The sequence below is a fragment of the Nyctereutes procyonoides genome, unplaced genomic scaffold (genome assembly GCF_905146905.1).
Source record: "Nyctereutes procyonoides isolate TBG_1078 unplaced genomic scaffold, NYPRO_anot_genome, whole genome shotgun sequence".
NCBI lineage: Eukaryota > Metazoa > Chordata > Mammalia > Carnivora > Canidae > Nyctereutes > Nyctereutes procyonoides.
In genome coordinates, this window is record NW_026575151.1 from 6,719,613 (window position 1) to 6,733,963 (window position 14,351).

Sequence of the window (14,351 nt, forward strand, 5' to 3'; positions counted from 1 at the left end):
TGTGCAGGTTACTATCCTGTGTGCATCTGTGAAAGCAAGTGATGTACCTACCTGAGTATTAGCTGTGCCTGGCACTCAAACTCTATACATACCAGCTCTTGGTATGACATGTGAAGAACTTTTCAAATAGCTGCTCAGGTAAAGGTGATATCTATTCAATGAGGTCTTGTCAAGTTTGGGTGCTCTGAAATGTGTCTTTCCCTTTCTTATCTAGTGGTAATTCCATTCTGTTTTGCATTTTCTTTTTCTTTTCTTTTTTAAGACTTTATTTATTTATTTGACAGAGAGGGAGAGAGCACACAAACAGGGGGAGTGACAGACAGCAGGAAAGGAAGAAGCAGACTCCCTGATGAGCAGGGAGCCTGATGTGGGGCTCTATCCCAGGACCCTGGGATTGGGATCTGAGCCAAAGGCAGATGCCTAACTGACCGAGCCACTAAGGCACCCCCTGTTTCACATTCTCTAAAGCCGGGTAGGATGTCTTTCATGCGGGCCCTTTAATGACACTCATGATCACCTTGATAGAAAATATTAGGTTCAAAGAAGGCCTAACCTTGGGCTGCTCTGGCCTAGAACTGCTTCCTGCTCTTTTTCCACTGTTTGCTCTACAGAAATAACTCTAGTCAATTCCTAGGCATTACAGATTTTTAAGATCATGTTAAATAATAATGATTTCATATGTGAAAACACTGCAGTGGTTCCCACACTGATTTCCCTGCTTCCTGCCTCTTGACCACTTAAATCTTGTGTGCAGTGCTATCTGCTCATCTTCCCAGGATTTTGCTTTCATAAAGTCTCTCCCACCCAGGACCCTCCTGAGAAAGTATTTTATTTTTAGGACCAAACCCAAGTACTAGAGTTGACATTCAAGGCCATATATAATCTGAGCCCATTCTATCTGTTTTATCTATTTATTTTATCTATTCTTTTTCTTCCAGTTCCTCTCTACTGTAGACTTTTTCTGCTCACTCACCTGAATACAATCGTGGCTTCTTCTTTTTTTAAAAAAAAGATTTTATTTATTCATTCAGAGAGAGAGACAGAGACATAGAGGGAGAAGCAGGCTCCATGCAGGAAGCCCGATGTGGGACTCGATCCTGGGTCTCCAGGAACAGGCCTTGGGCTGAAGGCAGTGCTAAACCACTGAGCCACCAGGGCTGCCCTCAATCATGGCTTCTTACTCTCATTTTCTTGGTTCTCACACCAAAATGCCCTGCCTGGCATGTTCTGTGCATTCACATTTGCCCACTGTTTTAAAGCCCACCTGCTTTGTAAATCCTACCTCTTGCTGAACATTGGTCACTTCTCCCTATGTGTTTGCATTTCCTTATATTTAATTCAGAGCTTTGTTAGGTGCTATTTAAAAATTCTCATTGAAAAGAAATTCTCATTGAAGATTCAGATTGTTAACTTGATGACATATAAGCGTACTAGTTACACATTGAGGAAATAGGAAATTGTACTCGTTTTATATGTCTAAGTAAAAAAAAAATTAACATTGTCCTCTTGGCAGCTGTAATTCCACCCCACTGCCCATAAATAAAGCCCTGGAGCCTAGACCATATGTGGTAAAACAAAAATAATATTGTAGAGCAAGCAGGGCTACTATTGCTGTTATGGGACTCATAAGTCACTACTTCTTGACTTTTATAATACGTGAGACTATGGCTGCCTTAGTATGTCAACATTTCTTCACTGTTAAGCTATGGATACAGTATAGAATTAAGAGCCAGAACCCTGAAATCTTTTAAGTACATAGTGGGAATTCAATAAATGTTGTGAACATATTAGTCTGTGGTTTATTTTTGGCTCCTCATTGATGGAGTCTGATTTATACATATCAATTCCTTCTCTGTTCTAATTTAGTCCATCTTCTACAATACCAAGATTTTATTAAACTTAAGATATAATGAAATTGTATTGTGGGACGCCTGGGTGGCTCAGCGGTTGAGCATCTGCCTTTGGCCCAGGGCGTGATCCTAGAGTCCTGGGATCGAGTCCCACAACAGGCTCCCTGCATGGAGCCTGCTTCTCCCTCTGCCTGTGTCTCTGCCTCTCTCTGTGTGTGTGTGTGTTTCTCATGAATAAATAAATAAAATCTTTTAAAAAAAATAAAAGTGTATTGCTAGGGTACAAACATATTACATGTATCATGAGAATCAACATCTTCTTTTCCTTTCCTCCCCCCTCTTCTTTTTCTTCTGTTTCTTGTGGATGGCATCTGAAATGCAGAGAGCTTTGGGCTAGGAGCTGTGTGGATGTGTGGAGGAGTAAAACAGTGCCTTCTCTCTCTAAGAAATCACAGCCTAGCATGGGAGACACATGTGTGAACAACTGTGTTCTAACCGGAATGTGAGATTGAATTAAATAAAAGAAGTTGGCTATGGGGTACCTGGATGGCTGTCGGTCAAACGTCCCGACTCTTGATTTCAGCTCAGGTTATGATCTCAGGGTCATGGGATAGGGCCCTGCCTAGGCTCTGAGCTCAGTGGGGAGTCGGCTTGAGGATTCTCCCCAGTCCTCTGCCCTCCCCTCACCAAAATAAATAAATAAACCTTAAAAACAAAAAGGCAAATGATTATATAAGCAAACCAGGGAAAATAAAGAGAAAGGGAAGCTTGAAAAGTATATAATTTACAATTAAGTGTACTAAGTTTCTACTATATGCCAAGCTCTGTGCTAGGTAATAATTATGTGACTAGGGCAGCCCCGGTGGCCCAGTGGTTTAGTGCCACCTTCAGCCCAGGGCCTGATCCTGGAGACCTGGGATCGAGTCCCACATTGGGCTCCCTGCATGGAGCCTGCTTCTCCCTCTGCCCGTGTCTCTGCCTCTCTCTCTCTCTCTCTCTCTCTCTTTCTCTTTCTCTCTCTCTCTCCCCCCCTTTCTGTGTGCCTCTCATGAATAAATAAAACCTTTAAAAATAATAATAAATAAATAAATATTTGACTATATCCTCACAGCAAATATTGGAGGTTGATATATTAGTCAACTTTTCAAAAATAAACTGGAACACACTGCAAAAGAGACAGAGCTGGGATTGATTCTAGATCACCAACCTGTTTTTATGCCAGTATAAAAATAAAGTCTAATCAGTAAATTAAATGGTTTCAGGGAGTACTTTTAAATAGCCACAAAACTTTGCAAAGGCTCACATTCCCCTAGAGGAAATTAGCCAGGTAAAGGAATAAAATGCAAAGAAATAACAGGCAGGAAAAAAATCCCCACAACTTTATAAAGAAAATATCCGGGATCCCTGGGTGGCGCAGCGGTTTGGCGCCTGCCTTTGGCCCAGGGCGCGATCCTGGAGACCCGGGATCGAATCCCACGTCGGGCTCGAATCCCACGTTGGGCTCCCAGTGCATGGAGCCTGCTTCTCCCTCTGCCTGTGTCTTTGCCCCTCTTTCTCTCTCTCTGTGACTCTCATAAAAAAAAAAAAAAAAAAAAATATCCTTCAGTTTTGAAGCCTCTGAAGTAATGGATGCTGATCTCTTCTTTATTAATTTAACAGCTGAAAGAACAGGCAGAGACATTGAATGACTTATTTTATGAATCTCCAAACAAAACTAACTTCCTTCTGGATTATTAAGTGGATTTTTTAAAAAGGGACTTAAACACAAATTCTTATATGTAGTTGTGTTTCAACTACAATGTGTTTCATTCCAGGCGAACTTCAGAAACACTGTCAAATTCCAAACTAATCCTCTTGAGTTTTTTTTAATTGAATTCTGGATATCTCTAAATTAATGTGGCAAGAGTGGCTTTCTTCACTGTACTCTAATTAACCTTCCAGGAACATTTATTTAAGCTTTTTGTGTGTCTCTGAGTTTTGTGGGGCTTTTTTCATGTATATCTCTTATTATAGTCTTAGATATCTTATGGCTTTTTAATGCTATTATAAATCTATTATTTCTATTTTTTCTGTATAATTAAAAGCTGTTTGACTTTTCGTCTTTTATCCAACCCTTTATATGAACACTCATTAATTCCAATAATATTTTAATTAATTCTCTGGTCCTAGTATTGCAGAAAATAATTCTATTTCCATATTTCTTGTAACTAGACCTCTTATTTCTCTTTCCTGTCTTACTGAATTGGTAAAACTGTCAAAACAGTGTTAATAATCATTGTAAGATTATTCATTCATGCTAGTTTTGCTTAATAGGAATGCTTTCTTTTCACACCAGAGAAAGATATTGGCTGATGGTTTGTGAGAGATACTCACTGTATTCCTCATTTTCCTAGATATTTTGTAAGGGATGAGCACTGAATCTTATCAGATGTCTTTCCAATATCTTCTTAGGGTTTTTCTTATTTGATTTATTAATATATTGCATTATATCAATAATAATAATTATATATCTCCTGGGATAAACTCTCCTAGGTCATGGTTTATTTTCTTTTAGTATACTGTTGACTTTATGTGATATTTTCCATTTGGGACTTTTTACTCTTGCTATCCATAACAATTTTTCATACACATAAGTATGCATATTAAATACATGTGCATTTGGGGGTCACATTGTACATACACTTTTTGTATTCTGAATTTTCTATTTCTGTACTATATTTCCTAGGACATTAGAAATTCTTCAAAAATATTTTTAATGGCTTATAATATATTATAGATATATTTATTATAGCTTATTTAACCCTTCATTTAGTTTTCATTGCTTTAAGATTTTCCTAATTTTTGCTGTAACAAATAATGCAGAGATGAACATCTCTACATATAAACCTTCATCCATATCAACGATTGTTTCCATAACTATTAGTCTCCAAGCACCACCACAATTGTAATGGCTTAAAACAGCAGAAATTTATTCTTTCACTGTTCCAGAGGCCAAGAACCCAAAACCAAGGTGTCAGCCAGGCCATGCTCCCTTTGAAGGCTCTAGGGAGAGAACCTTTCCTTGCCTCTTCTGACTTCTGGTGGCTCCTGGAGCTCCTTGGACTATGGCAACATCACTCCAGAGTCTGCCTCTGTCTTCACATGGGCTTCTTTCCTGTGTGTGTCTGTGTCCTCTCCTTATGTAAGGACACCAGTCATTGGATTTAGTGCCCACCCTAAATCCATGATGATTTCTTCTCACGGTACTTCATTACATCTACAAAGGTCCTATTTCCAAATAAGGTCAGGGGTTAGGACTTGGACATGTCTTTTTTGAGGGGGACACAGTTCAACTCAGTATACTTTCTGTGAGTAGAAATACAAAGGATAGGAGCCTTCTTAAGCCTCTTAATACTTAAGACCATATTGTTTTCCAAAATGTGTAAGAGGGCCTGGCTCATTTATCAACAGTGGTATAGAGAGTACCCATTTATCTACACCTTCACCTGTATTAAGTATTACTATATATATATATATATATATATATATATATATATATATATATATATTTGCCTCTTGGATAGGGCAAAAATAGAAATTCATTATTTTTAAATTTCATTCCGTTAATTGTTGGGGAAGTTGACAACATTTTTATGTATTTAATATGGACATTTGTAATTCTTCTATAAAATCTTTGTTCAAGCCTTTTGCCCATTTTCCTTTTGATACATTAGTTGTTTTCTTATTGATACTGACATTACATACGAAGAATATTAGCCCTTTGTCATATTACATGTAAATATTTTCCCAGTTTGTCATTTACCTTTTAATTTTCCAAAAGTTTAGCCTTATGTGGTCAAGGATATCAATATTTCTCTTGTGATTTCTTCCTTTGTTTCTAAACTTCAGAAAATGGGGACGCCTGGGTGGCTCAGCAGTTGAGCATCTGCCTTCGGCTCAGGGCTTGATCCCAGAGTCCTGGAATCGAGTCCCACATCGGGCTCCCTGCATGGAGTCTGCTTCTCCCTCTGCCTGTGTCTCTGCCTCTCTGTGTGTCTCTCATGAATAAATAAATAAAATCTATAAATAAATAAATAAATAAAAACTTCAGAAAATGCTTCTGTATCCAGACATTATCTAAATATTCACCTCAGTTTCTCAGTCATGTTATAGCTTCAAGTTTTATATTTTACTCTTTATTTCACCTGGAAGGTATCTATGAAGTTTTCACCTATTTTACTTTTTAAGATTTTATTTATTCATGAGAATATACAGAGAGGAGATGGAGAGAGAGAGGCAGAGGCACAGGCGGCGGGAGAAGCAGGCTCCATGCTGGGAGCCCGACGTGGGACTCGATCCGGGGTCTCCAGGGTCACACTCTGGGATGAAGGCAGGCACCAAACCGCTGAGCCAACCGGGCTGCCCTATTTTACTTTTTTTAAAAAAAGATTTTATTTATTTATTCATGAGACACAAAGAGAGGCAGAGACATAGGCAGAGAGAGAAGCAGACTTCCTAGAGGGAGCCCGATGTGGGACTCCATCCCAGAACCCTGGGATCATGATTCTGAGCCACAGGCAGATGCTTAATCATTGAGCCACCAAGGTGCCCTCTCCCATTTTAAAATGGATTTTTCCCAGCACATTTATTCATTAATTTCCTTATTCCTCATTACTTCCTTTAAAGCAGTGGTTCTCAACCAGAAGTAATTTTTGCCTCTCAGGGACATTTGACAATGCCGGGAGACCTTTTTGTTTGTCATCACAGGGCTAGGAGTGCTATGGGCATCCAATGGCTAGAGGCAGGGATGATGCTGAACATCTTACCATGCATCTGTCAGCTCCTCCCCCAAGAAAAAATTAACCAGCTCAAAATGTCAATAGCATTGCTGTTGAGAAACCTCTATTTTACAGTTTATCTTAGACTAGCAGGCCTTAACCATCTTAGATAGTGGATGTTGTTACAGAAACCATTGCTGCTACTGGCTCCAGAACCTACCACACAGAGTTGCCAGTGTAAGAGCTCGGTCCCAGTTTATTGTCTACATTCCGAGTCTTTTTTTTTTCTCTTTTCTTTCTCTTTCTTTCCTTTCTTTTCCTTCTTTCCTTCCTTCCTTCCTTTCCAACTCGTAGGCCCTTTTTGATGTTTCATTACACCTTTTTACATATGCAGCTCATCTCCTGACTGGAAATTCCATGCCCCCTCTGCATTCTGGTTTTCCTGTGTACTGCGGGGTAAATGTGATCCTCCATTTTTCCTGACGCCTGGGCATTCCCACTGGAAGGAGGTAGGTACCCTGCAGAGGAGAGGCTACCAGCTTAGTGTGGTAGGCTGGTCCCTGCCACTCGGTCCCCTCTCTCCAGCCCTCCCCTGACTGTGATCTCATGACATTCAGACCCACCACGACGTCCCCTCTCGCCTTTTGCTGGTGCCCTCCCCTGTGACCCCTTGTAGCAATGCTGGCCGGCAGGTCCTCCCTCCGGTGGCGAGTTCCTCGCGGTGGAGCTGGGGAGACGCACTGGGCTCCCTTCCCACGCGATCCCTCTCCTGTCATGCCTTGGTCTTCTAGGACTTGTGCACATTGTCAGTCTCTTCCACTTTCGTATATATGCCCCTCCGGGGTGTTATCCCACGCCCGCACCAAACTCATCAGCCCCTGCAAAAAAAAAAAAAAAAAATCAGTTACACTGATTCCTTACAACACAGTTGGTGGGGAGGATGGGCTGCTCTAAGTAAGGACGGAAAGCCCCCGCGATGCCTTTGGATGCTCCGGCTGACCACGTGGCCGGCGACTGGGCCCACCTCTCGGGAGGCTGGGCGTCCTGCTGAGCTCTCGTGCGCAGCCCGGCGCCCCAGCCCCAGGGGACCCCCCAGGATTCCGCTTCCCAGCCTGAGTGAGCCTAGCAAGACCGGGAGAGTCATCTTGTGGCCCCGGGATCCAAGCCACCGGGCAGCTGGCATTTCGCACGCGGTCCCGGCGCCTGGGCTCCTCCGGGCGGAGCTGAGCGTTAGTGTGCCCTGGAGTGCGGGCTGTGACCCCGTCCACGCCACCGTCTGGTGTGTCTCTGAGGACACTCATGAAGGGAGAGTGTTCCCCCCCTCCCCTTTGGTGTCAGACAACCCCCCCACCCCCGCAGGCATCGGAGAGTCCACAGTAGGGCCTTCTAAGGGCCGATGCTCCTGGGGTTGGTGACGCTTTCTCTGCTGCATCCCTTGCAGATATCCTTTCCGCCGCCAACCCCATGGGGGATCGTGGGTCCCATGCAAACTGGTGGCTCAATGTAAAAAAAGAAGAAGGGGTGGGTTGGGGGAGGGGAAGGAGCCCTTGGATCCTGCTCTCCCAAAAACACCTGAGGAGGTGTCTCAGCTCATTTGAGGTTACAGATCTCCTAGGTCAGGGCCTGGGCACTTTCAAGTGCTGCTACCTATGGACATAATGAGAGTGACCTTAGAATTAAATTGTCACAGGGCGCCTGGGTGGCTCAGTGGTTGAGCATCTGCCTTTGGCTCTGGTCGCAATCCCAGAGTTCTGGGATTGAGTCCCGCGCTGGGCTCCCCACAGGGAGCCTGCTTCTCCCTCTGCCTATGCCTCTGCCTCCCTCTGTGTGTCTCTCATGAATAAATAAATAAAATACTTAAAATAAAATGCACCAGTTGGCAAAACTCTTGGGCTTAATACTGGGGCTCAAATTAGAGTTCTACTTGGGCATCCCACTGAATTTTTTTTTAATTTTATTTATTTATTTGAGAGAGAGAGAAAGTGAGTGGGAGTGAGAGGGAGAGAGAATCTGAAGCAGACTCAGTGCTGAGCACAGAGCCTGACACAGGGCTGGGTCCCACAATTGTGGAATTGTGACCTGAGCCGAAACCAAGAGTTGGCCACTTAAACGACTGAACCACTCAGGCACCCCCATCCCACTGAATTTAGACATATGCCCTATGTGCCTGGGTGGCTCGGTCAGTTAGGCATCTGCCTTCAGCCCTGCATCTGGCTCCCTGCTCTGTGGGGAGTCTGCTTTTCTCCCTCTCTGCCATTCCCCTCGCTCATGTTCTCTCTCTCTCTCTCTCAAATAAATAAATAAATAAATCTTTAATCAATCAATTAATAAATATATGCCCTGATAATCTTTAAAAAGTAACTAATTGTAAAATAGAGGAGAAAATAAGTATGCATCACTTTAACTGTAGCCTTGTCTAAATTTCCCGTAGTCATAGTACTCATTGACCTAAAATATTCCATGTTAGACATAGATTCTCTGATATAATGAATAATAAATTAAAATTAACATAAGTTTTTGGCACTTTACAAATTGACGTGATAAATGGAACCCCATGGATCCCAGTTAAGATTATTAATATGGCCCCAAATAAAATAGGACCTTCAAAGATTAAAAATTATTTATTATTATTATAAAACCTAATAAATAAAAGAGTGATTATCCCCACTACTTCTCCATCTGACAGTGTAATTTTGTCTGTTCCTAAATCTGAAAAATAACTAATAGTGCCTCCTGATGGATTGCTGCAAGTTTAGTGCTGTGGTCCCATCTTCCCAGGCCCTTGTACACAACACCCAATATTGTTGGAATTACTGATTCTGTTCAATCAACAATTAGTAAACATTTTGCTCTTACAGGTTGGCACTCTTACAGGTGTTCTATTCAGTGTCTGTTCAGTCTCAGCTGCAGTTTGCCTCCACCTCTGAAGGGACACCGGATACGTTTTCTAGACTACCCATGGGGTATTTTAACAGCTTCTCTATCACACAGTCTTTCAGACCTTGACTACATCCACCTTTCTCCAGGACATTAAATTAATAACATTCTTTTTTCAAGGAGACTCACTTGATACACCTATTAATGACACTTAAGTCTGATATCATTTAGTACTTTTTGGGTTCTGGTAACATACTCTTCATTTACAAATTTTACTCAGTTAAATTCAACTGAGCCAGGGCAATGTTGTCTAGGATGGGGGATTGGGTATATCCTGGGGAGTGCCTTGGCTGGCTCAGTTGGAAGAGCATGTGACTCTTGATCTAGGCATCATGAGTTCAAGTCCCACCTTGGTGTAGAGATTACTTAAATAAACAAACAAACAAACTGGAAAAACATGAAAAAGAATCAACAGGCACCCCTGTTAGTGCCTTCAAAAATTCCTCCACCATAGAGGTGTTGGCAACCTCTTTTCATACTTCCTGGAATCTCTGGACCATTTTTGGTGGCCCTGCTTGCCCCAGGGCTTCTGATGAAAGAAACTGCCCTTCTCCATCTCATGTAATACTCCATCAAAACAACCAGTGACTGGCCGCCTGTGGGGCTCTCCTGGAAATAGAGACTCTCACAGATCCTGAACCTGCTACCCTCCCTAGCCAACTGCATCTTATGCTTTGGATCAGAACACAAGCTTGTGATGTCTCCTGGGGCTTCCTTAAGACAAGATGGAGCCAAGCTTGGACCCTCTGGCATATTCTATCTGCTTCTCCTGTCCTTGGTTTCTTGCCAGATGCCAGGATGCTAGAGGAGATTACCGCTCTCCCAGTCCCTGTGACTACCTGGAGACCCTCTTGGGATTGACTGGGTGAATAGCAGTGGAGGTCCATGTCCTATGTACTACTGGCCATCACTTGAGGCCCATAGAATGTTGCTTTCTATCCCTTCACAAGAACGTCCCCGATAAAGAATGGAACCAGAGAAACAACATTCTTGGCCAGACTTCAGACAGTCCTCTTAACGCCGGATGCCCTGGCCACTTATGGCAACATCCTCACATTTATTATGAACTTGGGCCACTGTCTAAAAATTATCTCCTTCAAGGAAAATATTTTAGAAATCTCTCGTCTCACAGATAGCCAAAATATAAATCTAAATCACACATGCTTCTGCATGTATTAAGGCCACAATACATGGATCTTCCAAAACACTCCTTGTTCCCTTCAGAGTTACAAACATTACTGGTAGTAACTAAGACACACATTTGCACATTTCAAAATACATAATGCTGGACTCTTGAAAGGGGGTAGTCGATAGACCTTTCATGATAGGTCTCAGTTGGTTTAATTGAGAGACATATGTTCTCCTTTTCATATACTAATACAACAAGTAAACTCTAAAGTTCTCTATCTTGTCCCAGGCCTTAATTTATTTTTTTATAAAGATCTTATTTATCCATTTGAGATAGAGAGCTCGAGCCAGGGGGAGGGGCAGAAGGAGAGGGAGAAGTAGGCTCCCCACCAAGCAGGGAGCCCAACACAGGGCTTGATCCTGGGACCCTGAGATCATGGTCTGAACCAAAGGCAGACACTTAACCAACTGAGCCACCCAGGTACCCCCCCCCTTAACTTTTTTTTTTAAGATTTTATTTATTTATTCATGAGAGACAGAGAAAGAGAGAGTGAAAGAGGCACAGGCAGAGGGAGAAACAGGCTCCATGCAGGGAGCCTGACGTGGGACTGGATCCCAGGTCTCCAGGATCACGCCCTGGGCTGAAGGCGGTGCTAAACCGCTGAGCCACCCAGGCTTCCCTCTTAACTTATTTTTATAAATGCTCAATCTTATCCCCATCTCATAGGGCTGGAGGCCAGATCAAGGGCACATACTCTTCTGGGACTCATTAACCATAGATACTGGCCAGAAATCTTGCTTTTCTTGCTTCTCTGATAAGAGAACCATTTGAACCTAAACTTCCACCAAAAACTAAAACAAAATCCCTGTCAAGTGCAACTGTACCCCATTTTGTTGACTATTGGTCTGGTTACTGCTGATCTGGGTGCTTTCACTGGTTTATAGTCTGAAGACCCACTCAAGTGGATATACTCAATCCCACGTCGTAGACAACATTGCCCCAGCCCAGAATCTCACAGTTGGAGATGACATGGCCCCAAGTGATGTTGCTCCAATCCAAGACATCACCATTGGAGGGTGACTTTACTTCTTACACTAAAATCTCCACCTCAGGGAACCCCGTGGCCAACCTCTCCTATGGCATTAAGAGGACACAGGATATATTTTACTTTTCTGCCTGAGTTTGCTGTCTGCTTTAGCCCATGGTTCTAGTACACTCCTTGCTCTCTGCTAAAACGTACACCCTACACTTCCATGCCTAAAGGGAAATTTGGTATAGGTTACTAAAATTGATGGAGATTATTGCTTTCCTCGGGAGGCACCTGCCAGATATCTGTCATCCCCTTTACTTCTGAGGAGACAATCACCCATTCCCTGATGTCTTTTCCTTTTCCTTTTCCTACCCACCCTCCCCCATATTTCCACCACAATTTCTTGCCTTGTGTCTCCAACCATGACCACCACAACCACTCTTTTCCCTTGGTTAAGCACATCACCTCTTTCTCACAGGTACTGCATTCTCTGAATGACACCTTCCAATACTATTGTGGCCCAAACTCAGACACAGCACTTTATTTATGTATTTTACTATGTTGACTCCCCTGCATGTTTTCCCTAATTAAACCATACCCTAGGGTGCAATGGTTACATTGGGGATTCCCATAGTTCTTTATTCACCAGGTACTTCCCCATTTCCATCAACCCAAGAAGGCCAGGCAAACCTACAGTATTTATTCCCATCGTAATAGGACTTGCCATAACCACAGGAGCAGCCAGCAATGGGGAACAATGTTTTGGTGCAGTCTTTGAAGGATTAAAGCATAGCAGCCTTTCGTAAACAAAATCAAATCATAACTGCCAACCAGCACCTTTCAGCAGCCCTTTCTAATCCTTCAAAGACTGCACAAAACATTGTTCCCCTATGCAACAAATCCATGAGTCCCTAACCCAAATGGTAACAGACTGGCCCTTGACTGTTTACTAGCCAGGGAAGGAGGAGTTTGTCCATTCAGGGTACCTCTTGCTATATGACATTATTAACTGGATAGGTACAGGCCAAACTATGAGGAATGGGCTAAGAGGTAAAGATCTTTCATAATGTAACCAATCTAATGTATAGATTCTTTTAAAATCAGTGATACCTGGTCTGTGCTCTTGGTTATTGCCCATAGAGTAGGGTGCCTGGTTGCACATTTTCTCATCAGATGCCCAATAGCACTTTTCCTAGCTGTCACCTCTATCAGTTTGCCTTCCAGTGGCTAAATCAGACTCTCCTGTTCACCCTTTTTTTAAAAAAAATATTTATTTATTCTATTCATGAGAGACATACAGAGAGAGAGAGAGAGAGAGGCAAAGACACAAGCAGAGGAGAAGCAGGCTCCATGCAGGGAGCCCGATACGGGACTCGATCCCTGGTCTCCAGGATCACGCCCTGGGCTGAAGGCAGGTGCTAAACTGCTGAGCCACCCAGAGACTCCCTGTCCTGTTCACCCTTAACATCTCCACAACCCAGATGCAAGTGTTATCCATCCCAGTTGGTATTGTTAATGATGTTAAAGCATCATAGGATCAATTGCCTTATAACTTTTAAAAACTTCATATTTTCCTGATGCTTCAATATCCCTACTAATGGGCTATAAGCACCATTATAGGCAGCCAGGTGCACCAGTGTGATAAAGCTGGTCCCTGCCATGAGTATCCCTTCTCACCCTCCCCTGTCTGTGACCTAGTGACATTCAAATGCACTTGTGAAATGCCTCCACTTCTTTTATTTGTGCCCTCCCCTGTGATCCCCAGTTAAGGCACTTGCACATGGGTTTTCCCTCTCTCGTTTCTTCCCCTGTCCCCTCTCTGCTTCCCACCTGCTTGGTTGAGCCCGCTCCTTGGGCATCCTCCATGTAGTCCCCGAGTGGAATGCCATACCTCCCTCTTGTAGGACCTGTGAGTATAGTCAATTTCTTTCACCTCCATACTTCTCTCCATGGTATTTTTCTAGGTCTGTACTTGACTGATCAAAAAGTTAAAAACATTTTGGGGCACCTGGGTGGCTCATTTAGTTGAGCATCCAACTCTTGATTTCAGCTCAGGTCATGATCTCAGGGTTGTGAGATTCAGCCCTGTGTCAGCGCTGAGCTGGGCATGGAGCCTGCTTGAGATTCTCTCCCCCTTTACTTCATCCCGCCCAATAAAAATAGATAGATAATTTTTAAAATTTTAAGTAATATAATTATTCCTTACACACATGTACCTGTGGCCTTCCCAGTCAAGTTGCTTTTCTTGCATGTAGCATCAAATCATTCCAAACATAGCCTCCATATTGGGTTTTAAAACATGCAGCCGTTTTCTTGTGATGCAATAATTAACACATGGAAACAATTTTACTTAATGCAGGAATCTGTCTTGGGATTCTTCTGTGAAGTTGATTTGTTTGTTGTTTTTTGCAATAAAAAACCACATTATTTTTATTGCTGAAGCTTATGATGTACCGTACGTATATACTTTAAGTTTATGATCTACTTTGACAAATGTTAGGGCAGCCCCCATACTGGCTCTCACTCATTCTAGATGAGGTTGGAATCTTATTGAAATTTTATGAACCTACATAAAGCTGTGGTTGCTAAACTTTAATGTGTATTGGGATCATTTGGGGAGCTTGGTAAGAAGACAGCTTTCTTGAAAA

General features: G+C 42.6%; 1 protein-coding gene across 3 annotated transcripts in view; it reads left to right on the forward strand.

Annotated features, from left to right (window-relative positions):
* Window positions 1–14,351, forward strand: part of TMEM150C (transmembrane protein 150C) — a 73,865-nt gene that overhangs the window by 15,094 nt on the left and 44,420 nt on the right. The window lies entirely within an intron of this gene.